Source organism: Salmo trutta, chromosome 7, assembly GCF_901001165.1.
Source record: "Salmo trutta chromosome 7, fSalTru1.1, whole genome shotgun sequence".
NCBI classification, from domain to species: Eukaryota; Metazoa; Chordata; class Actinopteri; order Salmoniformes; family Salmonidae; genus Salmo; species Salmo trutta.
Window position 1 is genome coordinate 3,870,126 of NC_042963.1, and position 21,529 is coordinate 3,891,654.

Below are 21,529 nucleotides of genomic sequence, written 5' to 3' on the forward strand. Positions count from 1 at the left end.
CAATGAACGTAACTGACGTGAGGTTAATCTAGTCAATCGCGCACACACGCTAGCTGAATATGCAGAGCTAGCGCGCAAATATTAACTATTAAGCTAGCTAGTACCTATTCCATTTATGTGGCGTCGTCAAAGATGGAATCTTTGCTATCGTCAATTTATTCCAAGATCAGCATGCAGATGATGTAAGTTAGTGCTTCAAAGTCCCTGTGATAAGGTTAGCGATAAACTGAAATCCAAACTGAACAGAACTACACTCTCTTCTACCATTGTCTTAAATATATTTAATGGTCTCGTTGCAAAAGCTAAATTGTCGCAAGGGAACTTTTATTTATTTATTTTATTTCACCTTTATTTAACCCGGGTAGCAAACATTATAGCAAACACCACTGAAACTGAATTGGTGCTCGCTAGCTTTGCAAATTCAGCTATTGTTGGAAGCCAGCCAATATGAAACAAACTATTAAAATTACAAAAGGTTGCAGCATATGTTGTGTAAATGGTGAACTCATACAGCTGTCAACTCTTGTCATTTTAATCCGTTTCACATTTGCTAGCTACCTTTTAGATCGAAGCCCAAATAGAATGATAGAAGATAAGATGATAGAAGCCCATCTCCTACTGTAAATAACCTACACACTGTGTGTGTGTAGCCAGCCAGCCAGCCAGGTAGAAAAATGGCAGAAAAATAAGACGGACATCAGAGTATTTTTCAGTACACCAAAACGCATAGTAAGAACCCTAGTAGCCTAATATCTCAAAGACAAGTTGATAAAATGTTCATAAGAAAGAAATGAAATTCTAATGGAAATGTTTCACAATGATGTCATTAGGCAGAGCAGGCAACAGATGGCACACAGACAGCAGAGTTGGGGACAGATATGCAGGGACAGACTGGCAGAGACAGGGAGTCTCAGGTAAGTTTGTTGAGTCTTTGTTTGGCAACATTATGAAAGGTTCTCAATTTTTTTGACTTGTAAAATAGGAACATAATTGGAAAATGCCATTGATACCCCCCACTCTAAACTTAAACTGGTGACTGACCTAAGATTTGTTAAAGGCAATGGTATTGCTGTTGTGATTAGTTGTGTAGTTTTGGGTACCGGTAGTTAGGAGTACGGCAAACACCTTATTTCTTTGGTTCCTCAATATACATTTACCATATTACAATGTAGGCTATGTGTTACAGCACTACTTTTGGTGTCCCCCTCAGGAATTGCTCTTGAGAAAATGTCATGTAATTGTCCCCTCCAAAGTTGATATCAGATTTTCGCCCCTGACCGCAAGCTCTGGACATTTACACCTGGATCTTGCAGCTAGCTAGCTGCTATCCGAGTGACTATTGGCTAATGTTGGTCCCGGCGCTAACATAAATTATTCCGGAGCTAGCCAGCTGAAGAGTTCCATCAGCCACTCCTGGGCTACAATCACCTATCCGGACCCGTTTTACTGCCAATGCGGAGCCCCATCGGGCCTTCAGGACTGGACTTCCGACGTTATCTGCCCGAGGGAGTTATCCAACTGGCCCCTCCGTTGTGACGTAACCTGAACGCCCATCTGCGGCCAGCTAATCGTTAGCTGTCTTATCGGCTGCTATCTGAATGGGTCTATCGGCAAATTTTCTTGGGCCACTTTAACTATAACTATTTTGCCAATTGGATTGGTCCCCTCTACCACACAGAACCCCACTAATCTACTGACAGAAACGCACGAGGTGGCTAAAAACAGACCATCTTCTGCCAACTTGCTATCCATGGCCCAGGGAGCTGTCTGAATTGCCGTGACCGCAACCGACCTTTTGATCACTTGGCTAAGCATGCCTCTCCTTAATGTGAATATGCCTTGTCCATTGCTGTTCTGGTTAGGGTTTTTTGGCTTATTTCACTGTAGAGCCTGCTCATTATACCTTATCCAACCTCTCAGTTCCATCACCCACACATGCGATGACATCACCTGGTTTCAATTATGTTTCTAGAGACAATATCTCTCTTATCATCACTCAATGCCTAGGTTTACCTCCACTGTATTCACATCCTACCATACCTTTGTCTGTACATTATACCTTGAAGCTATTTTATCGCCCCCAGAAACCTGCTCCTTTTACTCTCTGTTCCGGACGTCCTAGACGACCTATTCTCATAGCTTATAGCTGTACCCTTATCCTACGCCTCCTCTGTTCTTCTGGCGATGTAGAGGTGAATCCAGGCCCTGCAGTGCCTAGCTCCACTCCTATTCCCCAGGCGCTCTCTTTTGATGACATCTGTAACCGTAATAGCCTTGGTTTCATGCATGTTAACATTAGAAGCCTCCTCCCTAAGTTTGTTTTATTCACTGCTTTAGCACACTCTGCCAACCCGGATGTCCTAGCCATGTCTGAATCCTGGCTTAGGAAGACCACCAAAAACTCTGAAATCTCCATCCCTAACTACAACATTTTCAGACAAGATAGAACGGCCAAAGGGGGCGGCGTTGCAATCTACTGCAGAGATAGCCAGTAGAGTTCTGTCCTACTATCCAGGTCTGTACCCAAACAATTTGAACTTATACTTTTAAAAATCCACCTCTCTAAAAGCAAGTCTCTCACCATTGACGCCTGCTATAGACCACCCTCTGCCCCCAGCTGTGCTCTGGACACCATATGTGATCTGATTGCACCCCATCTATCTTCAGAGCTCGTGCTGCTAGGTGACCTAAACTGGGACATGCTTAACACCCCAGCCATCCTACAATCTAAGCTTGATGCCCTCAATCTCACACAAATTATCAATGAACCTACCAGGTACCATCCCAAAGCCGTAAACACGGGCACCCTCATAGATATCATCCTAACCAACTTGTCCTCTAAATACACCTCTGCTGTTTTCAACCAAGATCTCAGCAATCACTGCCTCATTGCCTGCATCTGTAATGGGTCAGCGGTCAAACGACCTCCACTCATCATTGTCAAACGCTCCCTGAAACACTTCAGCGAGCAGGCCTTTCTAATCGACCTGGCCGGGGTATCCTGGAAGGATATTGACCTCGTCCCTTCAGTAGAGGATGCCTGGTTATTTCTTTTAAATGCCTTCCTCACCATCTTCAATAAACATTCCCCATTCAAGAAATGTAGAACCAGGAACAGATATAGCCCTTGGTTCTCTCCAGATCTGACTGCCCTTAACCAACACAAAAACCTCCTGTGGTGTTCTGCATTAGCATCAAACAGCCCCCGTGATATGCAACTTTTCAGGGAAGTTAGAAACCAATATACACAGGCAGTTAGAAAAGCCAAGGCTAGCTTTTTCAAGCAGAAATTTGCTTCCTGCAACACAAACTCAAAAAGTTTCTGGGACACTGTAAAGTCCATGGAGAAAAAGAACACCTCCTCCCAGCTGCCCACTGCACTGAGGATAGGAAACTCTGTCACCGCCGATAAATCCACTATAATTGAGAATTTCAATAAGCATTTTTCTACGGCTGGCCATGCTTTCCACCTGGCTACCCCTACTCCGGTCAACAGCACTGCACCCCCCACAGCAACTCGCCCAAGCCTTCCCCATTTCTCCTTCTCCCAAATCCAGTCAGCTGATGTTCTGAAAGAGCTGCAAAATCTGGACCCCTACAAATCAGACGGGCTAGACAATCTGGACCCTTTCTTTCTAAAATGATCTGCCGAAATTGTTGTAACCCCTATTACCAGCCTGTTCAACCTCTGTTTTGTGTCGTCTGAGATTCCCAAAGATTGGAAAGCAGCTGCGGTCATCCCCCTCTTCAAAGGGGGGGGACACTCTTGAACCAAACTGCTACAGACCTATATCTATCCTACCCTGCCTTTCTAAAGTCTTCGAAAGCCAAGTCAACAAACAGATCACCGACCATTTCGAATCCCACCGCACCTTCTCCGCTATGCAATCTGGTTTCAGAACTGGTCATGGGTGCACCTCAGCCACGCTCAAGGTCCTAAATGATATCTTAACTGCCATCGATAAGAAACAATACTCTGCTGTCGTATTCATTGACCTGGCCAAGGCTTTCGACTGTCAATCACCACATCCTCATCGGCAGACTCAATAGCCTTGGTTTCTCAAATGCTAGCCTCGCCTGGTTCACCAACTACTTCTTCGATAGAGTTCAGTGTGTCAAATTGGAGGGCCTGTTGTCCGGCCTCTGGCAGTCTCTATGGGAGTGCCACAGGGTTCAATTCTTGGGCTGACTCTCTTCTCTGTATACATCAATGATGTCGCTCTTGCTGCTGGTGAGTCTCTGGTCCACCTCTACGCAGACGACACCATTCTGTATACTTCTGGCCCTTCTTTGGACACTGTGTTAACTACCCTCCAGACGAGCTTCAATGCCATACAACTCTCCTTCCGTGGCCTCGACTGCTCTTAAACACAAGTAAAACGAAATGCATGCTCTTCAACCGATCGCTGCCTGCACCTGCCCGCCCATCCAGCATCACTACTCTGGACGGTTCTGACTTAGAATATGTGGACAACTACAAATACCTAGGTATCTGGTTAGACTGTAAACTCTCCTTCCAGACTCACATTAAGCATCTCCAATCCAAAATCAAATCTACAATTGGCTTCCTACTTCGCAACTAAGCATCTTTCACTCATGCGCCCAAACATACCCTCGTAAAACTGACCATCCTACCGATTCTCGACTTCGGTGATGTCATTTACAAAATAGCCTCCAATACCCTACTCAATAAATTGGATACAGTCTATCACAGTGCCATCCGTTTTGTCACCAAAGCTTCATATACTACCCACCACTGCGACCTGTACGCTCTCGTTGGCTGGCCCTCGCTTCATACTCGTCGCCATACCCACTGGCTCCAGGTTATCTACAAGTGTCACGTCCTGACCAGTAAGGGGTTATTTGTTATTGTAGTTTGGTCAGGGCGTGGCAGGGGGTGTTTTTCTGTGTGTTTTGGGGTTTTGAGGTTATATTCTATGTCCTTTTTTCTATGTTTTGTATTTCTTTGTTTTGGCCTGGTATAGCTCTCAATCAGGGACAGCTGTACTTCGTTGTCGCTGATTGGGTGCCATACTTAGGTAGCCTGTTTTCCTATGGGTTTTGTGGGTGGTTATTTTCTGTTTCGTGAGTATTACCTGACAGAACTGTTTGGCTGTCGTTTTAGTTATTTTGTTTAAGAGTTCACCAGAAATAAATTCATGATGAGCACTATCCACGCTGCGCCTTGGTCTACTCTTTCAGACGGTCGTTACAACAAGACCCTGCTAGGTAAAGTTCCCCCTTATTTCAGCTCGCTGGTGACCATAGCAGCATCCACCTGTAGCCCGCGCTCCAGCAGGTATATCTCTCTGGTCATCCCCAAAGCCAATTCCTCCTTCGGCCGCATCTCCTTCCAGTTCTCTGCTGCCTATGATTGGAACGAACTACAAAAATCTCTGAAACTGGAAACACTTATCTCCCTCACTAGCTTTAAGCACCAGCTGTCAGAACAGCTCACAGATTACTGCACCTGTACATAGCCCATCTATAATTTAGCCCAAACAACTACCTCTTCCCCTACTGTATTTATTTACTTATTTTGCTCCTTTGCACCCCATTATTTCTATTTGTACTTTGTACTTTCTTCCACTGCAAATCTACCATTCCAGTGTTTTACTTGCTATATTGTTTTTACTTCGCCACCATGGCCTTTTTGCCTTTACCTCCCTTATCTCACCTCATTTGCTCACTTTGTATATAGACTTATTTTTCTACTATATTATTGACTGTATGTTTGTTTTACTCCATGTGTAACTCTGTGTTGTATGTGTCAAACTGCTTGCTTTATGTTGGCCAGGTCACAATTGTAAATGAGAACTTGTTCTCAACTTGCCTACCTGGTTAAATAAAGGTGATATAATTTTTAAATAAATAACACCAAGATGTTGTCTGAATTGTTGCTTGCCTCCCTGCTGTAGAAGTGTTACTTTTTTACACAGAGAGGAATTCAATGTAGCAGATGTGCCTAATATTTTGATTTATTTACAGCAATTGTTTTAGTTACTTTAGCTTGAACCATAGATGTGTTTGAGAATGGATGTACACCGGACGGTGATGGTCCGAGACTCTACAACTTAATGACCTTGAGTCTGAGGTCAGCCGCAAAATGCAAAGCCTAGCACTTTTGAAAGAATATTCTCACAGTTGTGGCTTTGATAAGGCTTACAGTAGCTCTGGATACTACTGTAACTATTATAGACAATGGACTGAAACGGTGTTGAAGGCAAATAATTTTCTTGACCCTTCTTACATAACGATAAAGAAAAAAATGCCATGTCACTGAGTAGCATTTGAATACTGTAACTAAAATGTGTTTCTTGCAAATATGTTGATATGGATGGTAAAAACTGGCTTTCATAATGTACTGTAAAGTGCACATGTTCCCTGACAGAATAGCTATGCCATGAAGAACCTAGAGGCTGTGGAAACAGTGGGCCTGTCCTTTCAAACTTCAGTGACTGGACTAATCAGTTGGGAAGAGGAGGAGAGAGACAGAGAGACCAAAAAAACTGAGGTAGAGTTTTAGAAGGTTACAGTATAACCCCTTACATCATACCAGCCTTAGAGCAGGTCTCCAACATAATACACATAATCTCCAGATCTGTTATTTTTTAATAGTCACTCGGGTCATTTAATCATTGCCATTAAAGTATGTTTTACTGCTCAAAGCCTTGTAAACAGTCTGCTGTGCTGCAGTATTTCTAGATCGATGTGGTCATGTCTGCCCCACTCAGGGATGCCTGAGTGTAGGTATTCTCAGAAAATGTAATCAAAGACATTCTTGACATTCAACTTGCATTCCCTGTGACTCCCCCTACTGAATTATAATTTAGGGAGTAGATATCAGACAAAGAAATCTGAAGTGCTGTTACACAACATATAGGCTCTGGTCCCTAGGGTCACTCTGGCTGACAGCCATGACTGAAAATACACATTTTATGTACATGTTGTAGTACTGTGTTTTACTGTTTATGTTGATGACCTGTTCTGAAAAAGCTGCCTGAGGGGTATACTACAAAGCAGGATCAATGAGTTAGCCAGCTAACTTTGATAACCAGAAATAACTATAGATTTATTTTGGTTAATTAAGAAACCTAAACTATCTGTTTCTGATTGTTGAGTCAATTCGACCATCCCATTTCAAGCTTATCTTTCTAAAAGTTAGCTGGCTAAATCATTGATCTTGCTTTGTAGTATACCCCTCAGGTTATCACAGTAGAATGAGCCACACCATGTAAGTAGGTAGCGTTGTATGATAAAGAATGGTTCAGAGACAATTAAATCCCTGTGTTTCTGAGTGTTGATGGGCTGCAGAGCCTGATCAGTGGCCTGGGTTACCAGCTACAGATTAACTATGTGTCGGTGGTGTCCAGTGTGAAGAGTGTCTCTCAGACCAACTTTGGCCTGGCTAAGAGACCGTGGGCAGCGCCCGGGAGCACATGGTGAACAGAATTGCGCTTTACGGTGTGGTGAGTCACTCAGTCATCCTTGACATCTCCTGATATGATTTGGCCACTCACGTGCATTGATAGGTCTGTTGTACCTTTCACGTGTACCCCTCATGTGGAAAAGGAGCAGAGCTGCTCCATCCCACAAGCCAACCAGGTATTATCTGTGTGATTGTGATCATAACATCAGCTCAGTCCTTCAGGTGACGTCGTATCACGCGGTGTAGAATATAATCAATAACAAAGTGATATATTCATTCTGGAGCTGCCTGTAGTGCAGTGGCAGATTTAGGTATAGGCGGCATGCGCATCTTGCCGGGGGCGGCACGGGGCGCCCACACAAAACAATTTTGAATGGTGACGTTTGTGCGATCGGTTTTCTATTGCTCATTTGCACGTGACGTCAATGATATCATGTCACCGTGTGGGACTGTGGGTCAATTAACCTTGTCGGAGTGAGCGCCCTGATTCTAGTTTGTGAGTTTGGCAGGCTACTGCCTGGGAAGGTCTCCCACTCAGAAGTACAAGATGGGGAGGACGGTGGGGGTAGGTTGACCTCAGGTCTTCCCACTGGAAGCCCGAGGTAGGGGGAGATGGGGAGTCTATCAAATAGCGCACCTCTAACTTTGAACAGTACTAATGCAATTAGTAAAATCAGTCACACTACGAAATGCTACCAAATAAGCCACAATTCATTCATAATACTGTGAATATATAGACATATTGTTGTATTTTTTTCTGGTTTGTGTGAAATCGTTACGAAGAATATAAAACCAGTCTGCACACCATCAAGGTGAACTTGTTTAGTCTTGACTCTTGGTTGACAATGTTGGGGGATGGGTAATGTATTGATGCTCGAGTGCCAAATCAACATTTGTCTTTGTTACTTCTTTTTGATATTTATGAGTCTTATTTTTGTATATATTTGTATATTTACATAGTTTTAAACGTTAAGATTATTTACATTTACATTTACATTTAAGTCATTTAGCAGACGCTCTTATCCAGAGCGACTTACAAATTGGTGCATTCACCTTATGATATCCAGTGGAACAACCACTTTACAATATTGCATCTAGATCTTTTGGGGGGGGGGGGGGTTAGAAGGATTACTTATCCTATCCCAGGTATTCCTTAAAGAGGTGGGGTTTCAGGTGTCTCCGGAAGGTGGTGATTGACTCCGCTGTCCTGGCGTCGTGAGGGAGCTTGTTCCACCATTGGGGTGCCAGAGCAGCGAACAGTTTTGACTGGGCTGAGCGGGAACTGTGCTTCCTCAGAGGTAGGGAGGTGAGCAGGCCAGAGGTGGATGAACGCAGTGCCCTTGTTTGGGTGTAGGGCCTGATCAGAGCCTGAAGGTACGGAGGTGCCGTTCCCCTCACAGCTCCGTAGGCAAGCACCATGGACTTGTAGCGGATGCGAGCTTCAACTGGAAGCCAGTGGAGAGAGCGGAGGAGCGGGGTGACGTGAGAGAACTTGGGAAGGTTGAACACCAGACGGGCTGCGGCGTTCTGGATGAGTTGTAGGGGTTTAATGGCACAGGCAGGGAGCCCAGCCAACAGCGAGTTGCAGTAGTCCAGACGGGAGATGACAAGTGCCTGGACTAGGACCTGCGCCGCTTCCTGTGTGAGGCAGGGTCGTACTCTGCGAATGTTGTAGAGCATGAACCTGCAGGATCGGGTCACCGCCTTGATGTTAGTGGAGAACGACAGGGTGTTGTCCAGGGTCACGCCAAGGTTCTTAGCACTCTGGGAGGAGGACACAAGGGAGTTGTCAACCGTGATGGTGAGATCATGGAACGGGCAGTCCTTCCCCGGGAGGAAGAGCAGCTCCGTCTTGCCGAGGTTCAGCTTGAGGTGGTGAGCCGTCATCCACACTGATATGTTTGCCAGACATGCAGAGATGCGATTCGCCACCTGGTTATCAGAAGGGGGAAAGGAGAAGATTAATTGTGTGTCGTCTGCGTAGCAATGATAGGAGAGACCATGTGAGGATATGACCGAGCCAAGTGACTTGGTGTATAGTGAGAATAGGAGAGGGCCTAGAACAGAGCCCTGGGGGACACCAGTGGTGAGAGCACGTGGTGCGGAGACAGATTCTCGCCACGCCACCTGGTAGGAGCGACCTGTCAGGTAGGACGCAATCCAAGCGTGGGCCTCGCCGGAGATGCCCAGCTCGGAGAGGGTGGAGAGGAGGATCTGATGGTTCACAGTATCAAAGGCAGCAGATAGGTCTAGAAGGATGAGAGCAGAGGAGAGAGAGTTAGCTTTAGCAGTGCGGAGAGCCTCCGTGACACAAAGAAGAGCAGTCTCAGTTGAATGCCCAGTCTTGAAACCTGACTGATTAGGATCAAGAAGGTCATTCTGAGAGAGATAGCAGGAGAGCTGGCCAAGGACGGCACGTTCAAGAGTTTTGGAGAGAAAAGAAAGAAGGGATACTGGTCTGTAGTTGTTGATATCGGAGGGATCGAGTGTAGGTTTTTTCAGAAGGGGTGCAACTCTCGCTCTCTTGAAGACGGAAGGGACGTTGCCAGCGGTCAAGGATGAGTTGATGAGCGAGGTGAGGTAGGGGAGAAGGTCTCCGGAAATGGTCTGGAGAAGAGAGGAGGGGATAGGGTCAAGTGGGCAGGTTGTTGGGCGGCCGGCCGTCACGAGACGCGAGATTTCATCTGGAGAGAGAGGGGAGAAAGAGGTCAAAGCACAGGGTAGGGCAGTGTGAGCAGGACCAGCGGTGTCGTTTGGCTTAGCAAACGAGGATCGGATGTCATCAGCCTTCTTTTCAAAATGGTTGACGAAGTCATCCGCAGAGAGAGAGGAGGGGGGGGGAGGGGGAGGAAGATTCAGGAGAGAGGAGAAGGTAGCAAAGAGCTTCCTAGGGTTAGAGGCAGATGCTTGGAATTTAGAGTGGTAGAAAGTGGCTTTAGCAGCAGAGACAGAAGAGGAAAATGTAGAGAGGAGGGCGTGAAAGGATGCCAGGTCCGCAGGGAGGCGAGTTTTCCTCCATTTCCGCTCGGCTGCCCGGAGCCCTATTTATTTGTGTTGTTCCAAATGTCCAAATGCTTTTCTATTTTTTGGGGAGGGGTCATGCTGAAGGGGGGGTTCGCCCAGGGAGCCATACAAGCTAGAACCGCCACTGCCGAAGAGAGAGGTTAGAGTGATTTCTATGGCTGTGACTAGATCCTGGACAGGATTTGTGTGTGTACACAATATTCCCTATTGCAGTGTTCACCAACCTTTTCTAAGCCGAGATCACTTTGAGTCAAAATGGAGGCCGAGATCTACTTGACTTTAAAAACATAAGCGTATGCTGCTATGTAACATTAACCTATGAAAAACAGTTCTGTAGCAATGAGGTTTGTGCAGCAGGCTATAGAGTGGTGACGAAGACTCTACCCTGTCCAGAAGTGACTTCAACATTCATTTTCGGTATTTAGAGTTCACTCAAACGTCATTTTAAACTTTGTTTTATTATTGACAGTTACAGCTTATTTTGAGATTATAAATATAAATCATCAGATGTATTTGTTTCAGTCTCTGTTAATTCAAACCTTTCACTGACATCTCCTGAGATCAGGGCATACTAACTATAATGTCTCCTGAATAAGCCTAGTGCGCATGTGTACCCAGCTCGACCACCTTTTTCATTATTTTTGATTAGCCTATGGAATTGTAAAATAGGGACCTTGTAGCAGTTGTAAGGGAATGACATCATCAGAAGGCAAGGCAGCTTGCTCAGAGTGTACATTTCTTTACAGGTTTTGGAGATCCATATAATACAGTAGATTTACCAAATATGAACGGGAAATAGCGCAAAAGAAATAGCCTCTGTATCAGGCTTAACCTGTCCTATCTGAACCGACACAGGTAGAGGGCAAGACTGTACTGCCTCCCCTTGAGAAACCAAATCAAATCCGTCTAACAGCAGCTCAAACAGCGTCGTCCAAGATGGCGTAGCAGTCGGACGTGTGTTTTGTCTTCTCCGTGTAAATATCGTTATCCTCGTCTTTTTCTGTATATATTTCCGATTTATTTTAATCTCACTTTCCATCTACGGACTGAATATACTCTCCTGCAACCTGCCTCACCCAATGTGGTACGGATCTGCTATTTTTATACTTTTGAACCAGAATTCCCATCAGAAGCTAGCCAGCTAACTAGCTACTAGCTAGTAGTCAGTTAGCCACTGCTAGCGGTCTTCACCGTTAACTCAGACACCAGCCAATCTCAGCTCCAGCAACCTCAGCTCGGTCAATACCTGCCAGTCTGCACAGCGTGATATCAACCCAGAGCATTTCGGACTGCTTTTTCTCTACCACATCTCCGGATTCCTACCGCAAGATCTGAACCTTTACACCGGGTCATCGCAGCTAGCTAGCTGCAATCCGAGTGGCTACTCCTGGCTAATGTCTCTGTCCCGAAGCAAGCACCAGTTAGCCTTAAGCTTGCTTCGAGCTAGGCCCATCTCCCACCAGCTAATTCTTGGGCTACAAAACCTCTTTTGCCAATTGTCTTGGACCCTTTACTGCCGACACGGAGCCCCACAGATCCATCATGACTGGTCTGCCGACGTAATCGTCCGAGGTGGTTTCAACAGGCTCTTCCGTTGCGAAGTTGCCGAAGGCCCATCTGCTAGCACCGGACCGCTAGCTGTCTGAATCGCTGTGTCTCCAGCTCGCCTAGCGTAGTAGCGACTAGTGAACGGCTCCCTGACTCCCCGACAGCTCCCTGACTCACCTATTGCTACTCATTGGACCCTATGATCACTCGGCTACACATGCCTTTCCCTAACGTCAACATGCCTTGTCTATTGCTGTTTTGGTTAGTTATAGTTAGTTCACTGTAGAGTCCCCAGCCCTGCCCAATCTGCCTTAGATAGCCCTTTTGTCCCACCCCCCACACATGTGACCTCACCTGGCTTAACTGGTGCCTCTAGAAACAACACCTCTCATCATCACTCAATGCCTAGGTTTACCTCCACTGTACTCACATCCTACCATACCCTCGTCTGTACATTTTGCCTAGAATATATTCCTCCACAGCCAGAAATCTGCTCCTTTTACTCTCTGTTCCGAATGCACTAGACAACCAGTTCGTATAGCCTTTAGCCGTACCCTTATCCTACTCCTCCTGTGTTCCTCTGGTGATGTAGAGGTTAACCCAGGCCCTGCAGACCCCAGCACCCCTCCTATTCCCCAGGCACTCTCATTTGTTGACTTCTGTAACCGTAAAAGCCTTGGTTTCATGCATGTTAACATCAGAAGCCTCCTCCCTAAGTTTGTTTTAATCAATGCTTTAGCACACTCCGCCAACCCTGACGTCCTAGCCGTGTCTGAATCCTGGCTTAAGAAGGCCACCAAAAATTTTGACATTTCCATACCCAACTACAACATTTTCCGACAAGATAGAACTGCCAAAGGGGGAGGAGTTGCAATCTACTGCAGAGATACCTGCAGAGTTCTGTCATACTATCCAGGTCTGTGCCCAAACAATTCGAGCTTCTACTTTTAAAAATCCACCTTTCCAGAAACAAGTCTTTCACCGTTGCTGCTCGTTGCCCCCTCAGCCCCCAGCTGTGCCCTGGACACCACATGTGAATTGATTGTCCCCCATCTATCTTCATAGTTCGTACTGTTAGGTGACCTAAACTGAGATATGCTTAACACCCCGGCCGTCCTACAATCTAAGCTTGATGCCCTCAATCTCACACAAATTATCAAGGAACCTACCAGGTACAACCCTAAATCCGTAACCATGGGCACCGTCTTAGATATCATCCTGACCAACTTGCCCTCTAAATATACCTCTGCTGTCTTGAACCAGGATCTCAGCAATCACTGCCTCATTGGCTGCGTCCGTAATAGGTCCACGGTCAAACGACCACCCCTCATCACTCTCAAAACGCTCCATAAAACACTTCAAAGAGCAGGCCTTTCTAATTGACCTGGCCCGGGTATCCTGAAAGGATATTGACCTCATCCCATCAGTAGAGGATGCCTGGTTGCGCTTTAAAAGTGCTTTCCTTGCCATCTTAAATAAGCATGCCCCGTTCAAAAAATGTAGAACTAAGAACAGATATAGCCCTTGGTTCACCCCAGACTTGATTGCCCTTAACCAGCACAAAAACATCCTGTGGTATTCTGCATTAGCATTGAATAGCCCCCACGATATGCAACTTTCAGGGAAGTCAGGAACCAATATACACAGTCATTTAGGAAAGCTAAGGCTAGCTTTTTGAAACAGAAATTTGCATTCTGTAGTACTAATTCCAAAAAAGGTCTGGGACACTGTAAAATCCATGGAGAATGAGAGCACCTCCTCCCAGCTGCCCACTGCACTGAGGCTAGGAAACATTGTCACCACCGATAAATCTACGATAATCGAGAATTTCAATAAGCATTTTTCTATGGCTGGCCATGATTTCCACCTGGCTACCTCTACCAGGGCCAACAGCTCTGCACTCCCTGCAGCAACTTTCCCAAGCCCCCCCCTCCCCCCAGCTTATCCTTCCCCCAAATTCAGACAGCTGATGTTCTGAAAGAGCTGCAAAACCTGAATCCCTAGAAATCCGCTGGGCTAGACAATCTGGACCCTCTCTTTCTAAGATTATCAGCCAAAATTGTTGCAACCCTTATTACTATCCTGTTCAACCTCTCTTTCATATCATCTGAGATCCCCAAAGATTGGAAAGCTGCCGCAGTCATCCCCCTCTTCAAAGGGGGAGACACTCTAGACCCAAACTGCAACAGACCTATATGCATGCTGCCCTGCCTTTCTAAAAATCTTTGAAAGCCAAGTTAACAAACAGATCACCGACCATTTCAAATCCCACCGTACCTTCTCCACTATGCAATCTGGTTTCCGAGCTGGTCATGGGTGTACCTCAGCCACGCTCAAGGTCCTAAATGATATCATAACCGCCATCGATAAAAGACAGTACTGTGCAGCCATCTTCATCGACCTCGCCAAGGCTTTCGACTCTGTCAATCACCACATTCTTATCAGCAGACTCAATAGCCTTGGTTTCAAAAATGACTGCCTCGACTCGTTCACCAACTACTTCTCAGATAGAGTTCAGTGTGTCAAATTGGAGGGCCTGTTGTCTGGACCTCTGGCAGTCTCTATGGGGGTGCCACAGGGTTCAATTCTCGGGCCGACTCTTTTCTCTGTATATATCAATGATGTCGCTCTTGCTGCTGGTGATTCTCTGATCCACCTCTACGCAGACAACACCATTCTGTGTACATCTGGCCCTTTGGACACTGTGTTAACAAACCTCCAGACGAGCTTCATTGCCATACAACACTCCTTCCGTGGCCTCCAACTGCTTTTAAATGCTAGTAAAACTAAACGCATCCTCTTCAACCGATTGCTGCCCGCACTCACCCGCCCGACTAGCATCACTACTCTAGATGGTTCTGACTTAGAACATGTGGACAACTACAAATACCTAGGTGTCTGGTTAGACTGTAAACTCTCCTTCCAGACTCACATTAAGCATCTCCAATCCAAAATCAAATCTACAATTGGCTTCCTACTTCGCAACAAAGCCTCCTTCACTCATGCTGCTCAAACATACCCTCGTAAAACTGACTATCCTAACAATCCTTGATTTTGGCGATGTCATTTACAAAACAACCTCTAACACTCTACTCAGCAAACTGGATGTAGTCGATCACAGTGCAATCCATTTTCTCACCAAAGCCCCATATACCACCCACCACTGCGACCTGTATGCTCTCGTTGGCTGGCCCTCGCTTCATATTTGTCGCCAAACCCACTGGATCCAGGTCATCTATAAGTCTTTGCTAGGTAAATCCCCGCCTTATCTCAGCTCACTGGTCACCATAGCAGCACCCACCCATAGCACGCACTACAGCAGGTATATTTAACTGGTCACCCCCAAAGCCAAATCCCCCTTTGGCCGCCTTTCCTTCCAGTTCTCTGCTGCCAATGACTGGAACGAATTGCAAAAATCACTGAAGCTGGAGACTTATATCTCCCTCTCTAACTTTAAGCATCAGCTGTCAGAGCAGCTTACTATCACTGTACCTGTACACAGCCAATCTGGAAATAGCACACCAAACACCCTAGTATCTCTACTTGCACATCATCATCATCTGCACATGTATCAGTCCAGTGTTAATGCTAAATTGTAATTATTTTCGCCTCTATGGCCTATTTATTGCCTTACCTTCCTAATCTTCTACATTTGCACACACTGTACATATATTTTTCTATCCTGTTATTGACTGTACGTTTGTTTATGTGTAACTCTGTGTTTTTGTTGCACTGCTTTGCTTTATCTTGGCCAGGTCGCAGTTGTAAATGAGAACGTGTTCTCAACTGGCCTACCTGGTTAAATAAAGGTGAAAGAAAAAAAAGAAAAAAAACAGGTAGACCTACATAATATAATCACTTGGCCCCCTGGGCTATACAATTGCCCAATTGGCAATTACAACCAATAAACTGTTTTTTCAATGTAAAAGGCAATTTCTACATACATTGTTGCTTTGGTACATTCGTCTTATTCAGACATAATGATCATTAATGATATTTCAACACCATGGATACATACTGTAGAACAATCATTTTCTCTTATTTAACGTTCTGACTGCCCACTGAGGCGTGCACGCTTCTGTTACGCACAACCAGAATGAACGAGACTTTGGACACAGACACACGGAACTCCGACATAACCTGGGAAATATGAACAAATTGAATTAAATTAACTGAATTTTTCCTCATGAGTCTGGTGAACGTTCATGTGCACAATAAACACCGCGCCTACTCAGAGGGTAAGAAATGGTTGGCTAAATGAAAATGTATCGAAGGCCTATCAAACATGAAACAGAAAGGTCTAGGCCCCAGGTCAGGGTTCCCAAACTGGCGAGCATGGATTTATTTGCCCCCCGCCCCCCAGGTTTTCTGAGCCAAAAACAGTGTTTATTCATTTTTGGACATAAGTCTGTAAAAACACCAGGAAAACAGCTTCAATTGATTGTAATTTATTAAATCTGTTCCTAAGTATTCCAACGCATAATAGAGAGACTGATCGTACGCAAATGTAAGCAAGGTTTGAAATGATTGTTTTAGTCAAACATTATATCTGTTTGAGCTTCCTGCGGTCAATTTGCAGTCTACAAATTATTTGTAATTATGTTCTGTCCCCCCGACCTTCGGCTCAAGAAGAAATCGTCCCGCAGTTGAATCTAGTTGATGATCCATGCCCTGCGTGTTGCAATAAATGGTACAGGGATGGAATGATGAAAACGCTAGCAATTATTGTAGTATTAGATGGAATATAGATTTACCATAGGGCCTATGCATTTAAATGTGTGAAAGCAATATCAAACATTTCAAGAAGAGAACCATTTTTGGATCTGCATATTTATTTATTTATTATGGCAATCCTCGCTCCCTATAATTTGACATTTGTGCTGCACCCCATCCTATAGCTTTACAGCAAATCATCAATCTGTTTGCTAGCTCACTACCAGACTTGGGTCCAAGTCATGTGACTTGAGTCCACAACTCTGGTTTCAGCAGATGGAGGGATCTGATGGTCCATCAGTTCTTCCTCCCTCCGCTGACTGACCCAAAAGGAGACACCTTCTTCCAGCTGATGGCCAAAGTCGAGTCGCACGTCCTTATTTCAGACTCCAATTCATGTTGTTACTCGTATGACCAGAGAACATGAAATACTCCTCAATATTAGAAAGACAAGCCGCTAATAACAACGCAAGTCTATCGATAATAATAACATAAGTCTATCGTTACACATTGTAGCTCGAGTGGATAGGAAGAGGGCGTTTCATGGCTTATAAAAGTGCTAAATAAAGTTGACATTGCTGAGTAAAATCTTTAACTTGAACTCGCTCATAAAAACAGCAGCTCTGTGCTGTATTCGTTGACAGTCTCTAGTCATGATTTTTAACGTTTAATCTCACACAGATGGCTATCAACGTAGCTGTGTGCTCATGGGAGCTGCAGACATGGCAATCTGAGCCATAGGTGTAATTGATTTGCTCTCCGGGCCCGCCGGGTAGGAGGAGTTTGTACCATCAGACGCGTCTTTCTTTTTCCCAATGCAGTTAAGCCAAAACCACGCCCCGTTATTCAGAGGGGCGTTAGACTGACTGATTAGCTAATAAATATTAGAGAAATTATCAATGATAAGCGCATGCTTCACCTGATAATAGACTACTAATGATAATATAACAACTTAAAATACTGAGCTAGTAATATTAAGTAGCCTAGGTTAATTTAGCTGACCTTCAGTTGAGGGAATTCTGCGGAGTTCTGAGACATTTTTATAACTCATTGAAACTCTGAAAATAAATACATGGTCAAATGTTACCAAACATGATAATAATAGGCCTTTATTACGGTAGGCAGCTAATTGTTAAATTACACTTTACATCTTTACCTTGGAAGGTCACTGTCTCTGCGCTGATCACCTGTGAGTGAGACAACGCTAGCTAGCCAATGGGTGTGTAGTAGAACGTCCGTCTGAATAACGGGGCATGGTTTTGGCTTAACTGCGTTGGGAAAAAGAAAGACACATCAGACACATGAAATGGTTAAAAATGGGAACGCTCGACGACCACCTGTCACGATTCTCTAAAGCTGAACCCAGAAGCAGACCAGGACAAGGTGAGTAAAATGAAGGTGAGTATTTATTTACAGTCTCGAGGTGAAAATAGAATAATCCAGGAGACGGAGCGGCAGCGGTGAGTTGATGAGTGAATAGGCAGTTCCAATGATGTCACTGAAACCACCGACGGCCAGGCAAGGGAGATGAATGTTCCGGGAGGATGACTGTAGACAGAGTAAACGGGGGTGAGTAACCGGCAAAAAGTACAGAACAACAAAACTAACTCTGGTAACATGAGGCTGACACAACATACTGTTCATTGCTAACGACCCAGCAGGGAATGGATGTCAGGTCAGGGCTTATGAAGAGAAGAGGTGATGATCAGGACCAGGTGTGCAGATAGCTGAGAGATGCAGGTGCGGGTAATCAAGAGTTCTCCCGCCTAGCTTCGTCGCCTGGCAACCAGACAAGGTGCGTTCAGGAACCTCAGGAAACAGACTCCAAAAAAAAAAACAGTCAGCTCAGGCAGAAAACAGACTCAGGAAGCAGGATTCCTGACCCACCGGCGTGCAGGGCAGCTGAATCAAGTGCACCTACCTTAAACAGCGCAAAACAAATAAAATAATTGGAACGCAAGGCTTTATATTTGGACTATGTAGAGAAATGTTTGGCGATCGATTAGGAAATCCTTGGAGATCGACCGGTCGATTGTTAGCGACCACGTGCACCTACCTTAAACATCTGCCCTGAACGCCGGTAGTATATTGCATATAAAACAGTATATAAACAGTATATTGCATATACTGTACAAAATGTTTTTTACTTGTTCAGGAAATTAAGTCCCCAATTGATGGGTACAGTACAGTCGACCACTGGCACAAGTGGTTGATATTTTTGTTGAATTCATCATTGTTGTATGTAAACGAAAGGCACATTCTGTTCAGAGGGGCCCCCTGCTATAAGTACTATTAACATTCTCCAATGTCTTTATTGGCGTTTAGTGTATATTCCCTCCCTGGAGAAGCCTTGATGGGGCTTGATTTTAGACACTGGTAATTTAGTTATTGTTTCTAGTACTGACTTGTGTATATAGCCATGACAGAATTACATGCTGTTTTGGTAGGTAATGTGTTCACAGGGAAAGGATTTCATGATCAAAGTGAGGTCTCTCATCATGTACTCAAGTGTGTGTGTGTGCGCGCGCACATGCATGCGTGTGTGTGTGTGTAATTTCCTAAAATCTCTGTGCAGTAGAGCCAGGCAGACCCCTGACCATGTCTGCTGTCTGTGAAATAGACATCATTATCACCCTGTGCAAAGGGAGATGGCTTACAGAGCTGTCACAATACAGTAGTGTAGCGCTCACTGACAGACAGCTCCAGACCAGAGGCATCCGTCTCCTGTCACCTGACTAAGAGACTTCAGATTATTTCACAAGCAAATGAAGCAATATGCACAGAACACCTGAAACCCAAAGGCTAACGAGTGGAATCTATCCTGTTTACCTTGATTGATGCTAGCCAAAAATGACTTGCCAGTAGTATAGTGGTATTCCACTATTGACTTAAGTTTATCATCATGTTTTGAGTTTGACTTGCAAAGGACAAATCCTGGAGGAGTACTGAAGTTAAGTGACCAGCAGTGAGAGTGCTCTGCATAGTGAATTTCGACTGCTTAGAGGCGAAAGAGGACTTTTGGAGAGCAACTCTGCAGGGGGCCTTAATACTCTGCTGAGGAGTTCAGGAATGGCAAAGGGATATTGGATAGCTGGGATTTCTGAACAGTTCACGTATTTCTTCAGGTTTTTTCTTTAGCAAAAAATTCCACTTAGCCTTATTAACAGTTTTACAGTTCACACATTCCAGCCCTCCAGCTGACCATGGTAACTCCTTTATTGGGAGGTTTAAAGTCAATGTCAGGACAAGTTGGCATACAGTGCCTTAATGTTGGACTCAGCAGGAGAGTTTGATTGCACTTCATAAGATGTGGCCAAATAAACATGTGGCTAGTTTGTTTGATTAATGGTATACATTTAACATTTAAGTCATTTAGCAGACGCTCTTATCCAGAGCGACTTACAAATTGGTGCATTCACCTTAAGATATCCAGTGGAACAACCACTTTACAATAGTGCATCTAAATCTTTTAGGGGGGGGTTAGAAGGATTACTTTATCCTATCCCAGGTATTCCTTAAAGAGGTGGGGTTTCAGGTGTCTCCGGAAGGTGGTGATTGACTCCGCTGTCCTGGCGTCGTGAGGGAGCTTGTTCCACCATTGGGGTGCCAGAGCAGCGAACAGTTTTGACTGGGCTGAGCGGGAACTGTGCTTCCTCAGAGGTAGGGAAGCGAGCAGCCAAGAGGTGGATGAACGCAGTGCCCTTGTTTGGGTGTAGGGCCTGATCAGAGCCTGAAGGTACGGAGGTGCCGTTCCCCTCACAGCTCCGTAGGCAAGCACCATGGACTTGTAGCGGATGCGAGCTTCAACTGGAAGCCAGTGGAGAGAGCGGAGGAGTGGGGTGACGTGAGAGAACTTGGGAAGGTTGAACACCAGACGGGCTGCGGCGTTCTGGATGAGTTGTAGGGGTTTAATGGCACAGGCAGGGAGCCCAGCCAACAGCGAGTTGCAGTAATCCAGACGGGAGATGACAAGTGCCTGGACTAGGACCTGCGCCGCTTCCTGTGTGAGGCAGGGTCGTACTCTGCGAATGTTGTAGAGCATGAACCTGCAGGATCGGGTCACCGCCTTGATGTTAGTGGAGAACGACAGGGTGTTGTCCAGGGTCACGCCAAGGTTCTTAGCACTCTGGGAGGAGGACACAAGGGAGTTGTCAACCGTGATGGTGAGATCATGGAACGGGCAGTCCTTCCCCGGGAGGAGGAGCAGCTCCGTCTTGCCGAGGTTCAGCTTGAGGTGGTGAGCCGTCATCCACACTGATATGTCTGCCAGACATGCAGAGATGCGATTCGCCACCTGGTTATCAGAAGGGGGAAAGGAGAAGATTAATTGTGTGTCGTCTGCGTAGCAATGATAGGAGAGACCATGTGAGGATATGACCGAGCCAAGTGACTTGGTGTATAGTGAGAATAGGAGAGGGCCTAGAAAAGAGCCCTGGGGGACACCAGTGGTGAGAGCACGTGGTGCGGAGACAGATTCTCGCCACGCCACCTGGTAGGAGCGACCTGTCAGGTAGGACGCAATCCAAGCGAGGGCCGCGCCGGAGATGCCCAGCTCGGAGAGGGTGGAGAGGAGGATCTGATGGTTCACGGTATCAAAGGCAGCAGATAGGTCTAGAAGGATGAGAGCAGAGGAGAGAGAGTTAGCTTTAGCAGTGCGGAGAGCCTCCGTGACACAGAGAAGAGCAGTCTCAGTTGAATGCCCAGTCTTGAAACCTGACTTATTAGGATCAAGAAGGTCATTCTGAGAGAGATAGCAGGAGAGCTGGCCAAGGACGGCACGTTCAAGAGTTTTGGAGAGAAAAGAAAGAAGGGATA

At 45.5% G+C, this 21,529-nt stretch overlaps 1 pseudogene; it reads left to right on the forward strand.

The window, feature by feature from the left end:
- The window catches only part of LOC115197766 (perilipin-3-like), a 43,284-nt pseudogene extending 35,838 nt beyond the window's left edge, over window positions 1-7,446 (forward strand).
- Window positions 7,447-21,529: the final 14,083 nt, after the last annotated feature.